This window comes from Balaenoptera ricei, chromosome 4 (assembly GCF_028023285.1).
Source record: "Balaenoptera ricei isolate mBalRic1 chromosome 4, mBalRic1.hap2, whole genome shotgun sequence".
In the NCBI taxonomy this organism is placed as follows: domain Eukaryota; kingdom Metazoa; phylum Chordata; class Mammalia; order Artiodactyla; family Balaenopteridae; genus Balaenoptera; species Balaenoptera ricei.
The window spans coordinates 149,907,550-149,914,611 of record NC_082642.1 but is presented as its reverse complement, the minus strand read 5'-3'; the positions used below and the strand labels follow the sequence as shown (position 1 = coordinate 149,914,611).

The window sequence follows — 7,062 nt, the reverse complement described above, 5'->3', positions numbered from 1 at the left end:
GCATAGCAAGGAGGATGGAAGAGCTGGAGTGTGGAGAGGGAGCTGGTGCGGAGGAAAGGAGCCAGAGAAGTAGTCTGTAGAGCCTGCAGGCTCCGGGAAGGGTTTGGGCTTTATTCCAAGTGAATGGAGACCACTATACAGATTTTAGCAGAGGAATGAACTTATGACTCAAAAGGCTCCCTCTGGCTGCTGTATAAAGATTCAAGTATAGGATGGGGGGCTAGAGAGGAAGTAAAGAAACCTGTTGAGAAGGTTTTATAGTAATCCAGGTGATTGGTGAGGGAGGCCTGGTTGGGGTAGAAGCAATGGTGGTAGGGAGAAGTGCTGCACATTGAATCTATTTTGAAGGTAAATGATACATGTCTTGGTGATGGATTGTATTTTGGAGTGAGAGAGAACTAGAGGAAGAAAGGATGACTCCAAGATTTTGGCCATGTCCTTGAGTCTGTAAGCCTTTGGTTCTTCATATATAAAGTGAGGGGGATTCGACTAGGCGATGTCTAAGGCTCCTTCCAGCACCGAGAGTCCAAGACTCTAAGAGAACACTGGATAATACACAGTAATGGAAGGACCAAACCTCAGTTTACTCATCTGTAAAACGCACCCATCTGAGGCCAGTGGTGAGGAGGAAGTGAGGTCATACGTAACACTAGCATACCCTGAGGGTCAAATAATTACTAGCTTCTTTCCTTTTTTTGAAGAGTGAGCGTATCTAGCTGTGCCAGGTTCCTGAAGCCTCTGGGAAAGGGGTTCCAAACTAAGGGTGAGTTTTTTTTTTTTTTTTTTATTTTTATTTATTTATATTTATCTTTGGCTGTGTTGGGTCTTCGTTTCTGTGCGAGGGCTTTCTCTAGTTGCGGCAGGCGGGGGCCACTCTTCATCGCAGTGCGCAGGCCTCTCACAGTCGCGGCCTCTCTTGTTGCGGAGCACAGGCTCCAGACGCGCAGGCTCAGTAGTTGTGGCTCACGGGCCCAGTTGCTCCGTGGCATGTGGGATCTTCCCAGACCAGGGCTCGAACCTGTGTCCCCTGCATTGGCAGGCAGATTCTCAACCGCTGCGCCACCAGGGAAGCCCTAAGGGTGAGTTTTATAAAACAAACCAAGTATTTGGCATGCAGAGTGTCACTTAAAACTGATGAAAACTTATGTCCACACGAATACCTGCCTACGAATGTGTATAGCATCTTTATTCATAATTGCCAAAATTTGAAGCAATCAAGACGTCCTTCAGTAGGTGAATGGATAAATAAACTGTGGTACATCTATACAATGGAATATTATTATTAGTGCTAATGAGCTATTAAGCTATGAGAAGACATGGAGAAAACAAATGCATGTTACTAAGTGAGAGAAGTCAATCTGAAAAGGCTACATACTGTGTGATTCTGACTATATGATATATTGGAAAAGGCAACATTACGGAGACAATTTTAGACCAGTGGTTGCAGGGGTGAGAGAGGAGGAATGGATGAATTGGTGAAGCACTGGGGATTCTTAGGGCAGTGAAACTATGTATGATACTATAATGGTGCATACCTGTCATTATACATTTGTTCAAACCCATAGAATGTACAACACCAAGAGTGAGCCCTTTGGTTAATAACTATGGGTGAATATTTGTTCATCAATTGCAACAAATGGACCATACTGGTGTGGGATGTTGATGGTGGGGAAGGCTGTGTGTGGTTGGGGGGGAGGGAACTCTGTATTCTCACTCAATTTTGCTGTGAACCTAAAACTGCTCTAAAAAAAAAGTCCATTAGTTTTTCAAAAATGCAAATTACCTTTGGGCAGAGCTTCATGGGCCCAACTACGCCATGTGATCTCAGCCCTATGGGCACATGACCCCTGCTCTTCAGCTTGGGAATCTCCCAAACTTATTTAGACCAGTGACCTTGAGCCCTTTTGAGACTTGTTTTTCACTTTGTGCAACTGAATGGTTTTTAGTATATTCATAGAGTTGTGGAGCCATCACTACTACCTAATTCCAGAACATTTTCCTCTCTCCCCTAGAAAACCCCATACCCTTTGGCAATTATCTTCCATTTCCCCCTGCAACTTCCAGCCCTAGGCAGTCACTAATCTACTTTCTGCCTCTATGGATTTGCCTGTTCTGGACATTTCATATAAACGGAATCATACAAATGTGGTCTTTTGTGACTGGCCTCTTTCACTTAGCATAATGCTTTTTTTTTGGTTTGTTATAATTGTTTTTTATTAGTTCTTTTTTTTTTAAACATTTTTATTGGAGTATAATTGCTTTACAATGGTGTGTTAGTTTCTGCTTTATAACAAAGTGAATCAGCTATACATAGACATATATCCCCATATCTCTTCCCATGCTTTAAGGTCCATCTGTGTTGTAGCCTGTATCAGTACCTCGTTTCTTTTTATGGCCAACTAATATTCCATTGTATGCATATACCACATTTTATTTATCCATTCGTGTGTTGATGGATATATGGGGTTGTATCTACTGTTTGGCAGTTATGAATAACAGTTCTATGAACATTTGTGTACAAGGTTTTGAATGGGCACATGTTTTCATTTCTCTTGGGTATATACCTAAGGTGGAATTGCTGGGTCATATGGTAATTCTGTCTGGGGAACTGCCAGACTGCTTTCTGAAGTAGCCGCATCATTTTATAATCCTAACAGCAGAGAAGAGGAGTTCTGATTTCTCCACATCTTTGCCAACACTTGTTATTATCTGTCTTTTTAATTATGGCCATCCTATTGGTTGTGAAGTGGTATCTCACTGTGGTTTGAATTGTATTTCTCTGATGGTTAATAATATTGAGCAACTTTTCATGTACATCTTGTCCAACTGTGTGTCTTCTTTGGAGGAATGTCTATTCAGATTCTTTGCCCATTTTCTTTTTTTTTAGAGCAGCAGCTTTTAAAATTACTTACTTAATCAATTAATTAATTAGGCTGTGTCCGGTCTTAGTTGCGGCAGGCGGGATCTTTCGTTGTGGAGCACGAGCTCTTCACTGCAGCACGCGGGCTTCTCTCTAGCTGTGGTGTGAGGGCTCCAGAGCGCACGGGCCCAGTAGTTGTGGTGCGTGGGCTTAGCTGCCCTGAGGCATGTGGGACTTAGTTCCCTGACCGGGGATCACACCTGTGTCCCCTGCATTGGATGGCGGATTCTTAAGCACTGGACCACTAGGGAAGTCCCGCTCTTTGCCCATTTTTAAATTGGATTATTTGTCTTTTTACTCCCTTTGAGGCTCTTGAAAGCCCCAGTTCTTCTACCCACAACAATGCAAATAAGACCTCAGATTAAGAAACTCTGGGCTCTGGAACCAGACTCTGGGGCCGACCCAAGACAGAATCAGTAGGTGAACTTGGGAAAGGAGATTTGCAAGGTCACCTGGCACTTACCTCCCTCCTGGCTCATAATGACATTGCACTTACCCCATTAAAAAATGTTAATGTCCAAGGGTTTTTGTACACTGATAGGAACCCACATTAAATTATTTGGGTTTTTTTTTAACAGTTAACAATTATCTAAATATTCACATTCTGCTTAGATAATTATTATATCAAAAAACATGAATTTTACAAATTAGAGTTCCCCAAACATTTTAACAGTGATCTCAATCCGTTAAACTGTTCCAAATGAAAACTTGATGAAAATTATAAGCCAAATTATGGGATAGTTTAAAATGCTTTAAACAGCTTAATAATCTGACACACATGAAAGCAATGATTACAAAATTGTCAATATAAAGCTATCAAAACTTTTGTTTGGCAAAAATGCCACTGTCGTGGATCTAAATTTGCTTCCATTATCTCCGTTCTTAATTTTACTTTCTCTTTTTCATATTGCTTCCCTGGGATGCTGGAGCCCTCCATCTGCCCCTCCAGATCCACTCTGCTCCTTGTCTGCCCTGGGAGACACTTTGTATAAAATGCATCAATGGAGCCCTTTACCTTCTGACTCTGGTTGGGTCCTGCCAGTGGGAGACATCAGCCTGAGATTGGAGGGTGGGGGACACTGAGGTGGGATCCCTTCCTGGAGGGTTTGTGGGTTGGCCATAGACCCTGCTGCTAATCTTTACTCTCTCTGGGGTCATGGTTCCTCCCATTTCCCTCCAGGCCTAGAGCTAGTAGTGGGATAAGAATCAGTCTGCCAATGCAGGGGACACAGGTTCGATCCCTGGTCTGGGAAGATCCCACATGCCTCGGAGCAACTAAGCCCGTGCGCCACAACTACTGGGCCTGCGCTCTAGAGCCCGCGAGCCACAACTACTGAAGCCCGTGTGCCTAGAGCCCGTGCTCCACAACAAGAGAAGCCACCACAATGAGAAGCGCGCTCACCGCAACGAAGAGTAACCCCTGCTCACCGCAACTAGAGAAAGCCTGCGCACAGCAACGAAGACCCAATGCAGCCAAAAAACAAACAAACAAACAAACACAAAACTATTCCCACTATTGCTAGCCTTATGCTACTGTATTCTTCCTTGATGGTTTCCCTTACCCCTGCCCACCCCGCTATAAATAGTCCCTTCATACTACCCTCTTCAATCGCTCTATTGGAATGTTCCATCTCTTTCCTGCTAGATCCCTGACTGATAGATCAGATTACAATTTCCTTTGCCTGACCTGGAGAATCCAAGTGACCTTCACTAATCTGTTAGGATGACCAATACAGCTGATCAGTTGAAAGCTCAGAACCAGGAACAGGAGACTTGGATCTGCCATCCAAGGGATTCTGTCCAGGCAGAATAAGTTCTTTATCTTTTTTGGATAGGCTTTGTTCATTGCATGAGACCCTGCCCAGGTTATTGGCTCTAAACAGTCAGTTTTGCTTGGATTTTTTTTTATGTCCTCAGTCTTGTAATTCTTGCAAAATAATGCTGTTTGAAGGTCTTATCTTGAAAGGGGAGGCTGACAAAAGACAATGTCTAATTATGTAAGTGTTTATGATGCAATCAATATAAGCCATTTTGCAACCACTTGTTCTAAGAAGGACTTGGTTTGGGTTGACTAATTATGCTCAATTCAGTGAACCGAGACAATGTTTTGTTTTTTTTTTCTGGCAGTTCTATAACTTTATTGGACAATCAGCAGTTAGTTCTCATCTACATTAACTGCCTGTAGATTTTTGAAAGTGGTGACAGGTACATAGGTAACCAGCGTATAGTGCTTGTTTGGTGAATCTTCATCTTCATTCCGTTTTCTGGACAACCGCACACGGATACGTTATGGGACATTCCTTATTCCTTTGGCTCAGACAGCTTTGTTGAGCCTGGTGTCAATGCATACATCTGGAGTTCCCATCTCCTTCATGGCAAATTTCCGGACTTATTCGAGTGCCCGAGGGGCACGCTTCTTGAAACCCACTTCATGGATGTGCTTGTGAATGTTGGTGGTGTATTCTCTGGTCACCACCTCGTTGATGGCGGACCGGCCCTTCTTCTCGCCATCCTTCTTTGCGAGAGCCATCCTGCCCGGCCAGGATTGGAAGGGAAGCAAGACAATGATTTTTATTTCTCAGTAACCATTAAGACTTACAATAATGAGGCCTCTACCTCTGTGTCTGCTCAGGACCTCAGGGGCACCCAAGGCCTCCAGGGCAGTGAGTACAGTCAAGGTAATGGGGCCTTTCAGGGCAGCCCGCTTGGGGCAATTTCACGTTTTCAGTAGAACAACCTTAGCGATTCCCCATCAGCTGGTGCTGCCCCAGGAGCAGGAAGAGAAAAAAGCGATGATTCCGCACTTGAGGACTTTCTGATACAAATTGTAATCTCTGAGTGGGTGTAGCTGGAGTTTTACTGCTTGTATTTTGCCAGCCAGTTTGGTGTTTTGAATTTCCCTGCCTGTGGGCCTTGGCTGCTCAACTGGGTGCATCTAAGTCGTTTTTGGACACACTTTCTGACACTGGCTGAACCCTTTTCTCCCAGGACTGCTGTGGAAACTAGAAACACAGCAACAGGTCAACATCACTCCCCGGGAGGGCTCTTCTTCCAGCCCTTTCCCCATCTAACAGAGCTATTTGCCCATCGCCGAGCTAGGCACTTTGCAGATATTCTGCCGCTGATTTTCAAATAGGCTCTCAACACTGCCCAGTTAGCCCTCTCCTTTGTTGGGTGAGCTCACTTTCTCATGGCCCTGGAGGATCGTTTCACGTCCACTCATTTATCCCCCAAACCCCTCTCTTCCCTCCTTTAGCTGATGATCTTCATTGGGAAAATAGGAGACACCAGACTTCCTGAGCTTCCCTCCCGCATCCCTCACCCACGGCTGGCTAGCCTGCCTGCGCTGCCCCACGCTCTCTTCTCTCTGTCCTCCTGCCAGAGGCCAGGGCCAGGGCTCCGGGTCCTGCCACCGCTTTCATGTCCTTTCCAAGGGCAGCAGTCCTGCTCTCATGGGTATCATCAGTGTCATCAAGGGCTCAGCTGAGCTGGAGAGAGAGAGATGAGCTGCCAGGAGTAGCTGATAGAAGCAACAAGCCCCAGATGAGAGTACCAGTGAGGTTTTCATCACTTACCACGATGGTATAAGCAAGAGGCACCCCGTTCCATATCCCCCCCATGGAACATGCAGTGGTCCAGGGTCAGGTGGATCAGTGGGGGTCGTCTCACTGCTGAGGGAGCCTGAACCAAAGGCTATACAGTTTTATGGACCTGGATCCGGTGGGGAAGGGAGGGGAGGGGGAGGGTGGAAAAGTACAGGGTGCAAGTCACAATGGATAACAGTGCCTCAAGGCTTTCCCCTCCTCCCTCATAAGGGGGCTTTAGCAGATGTACCTGAAGACCTCAGATGGAGAGGCCTAGGGATGAAGGTGCCAGGGCTGGGAGTGCAGGTGTGTAAGAGAATGGCCAGCCAGGGACCTGAGTCCTGGACTGCAGCTCCTGTCAGACTTTTCAGGGCCTGGCTGTCACCGAGTCTAAGGTGGGGAGGGAGTTTCCCCTGGGACCTGCCAGGTAAAGCCTTGTAATTACCTACAGTCAGGCCTGAAAATCACACATCGGGTTTTGGGGCAGGAGCTGGACTCCTTGGCATTCTGTCTACTGAGGCCACCCAACGGTCTCCAATCATGGTGTAATATCACTCA

At 45.7% G+C, this 7,062-nt stretch overlaps 1 pseudogene; it reads right to left on the bottom strand.

Annotated features, from left to right (window-relative positions):
- Nucleotides 1-5,075: 5,075 nt before the first annotated feature.
- LOC132365557 (large ribosomal subunit protein eL31-like) lies at nt 5,076-5,450 on the bottom strand (annotated as a pseudogene).
- Between the last annotated feature and the right edge of the window lie 1,612 nt (nt 5,451-7,062).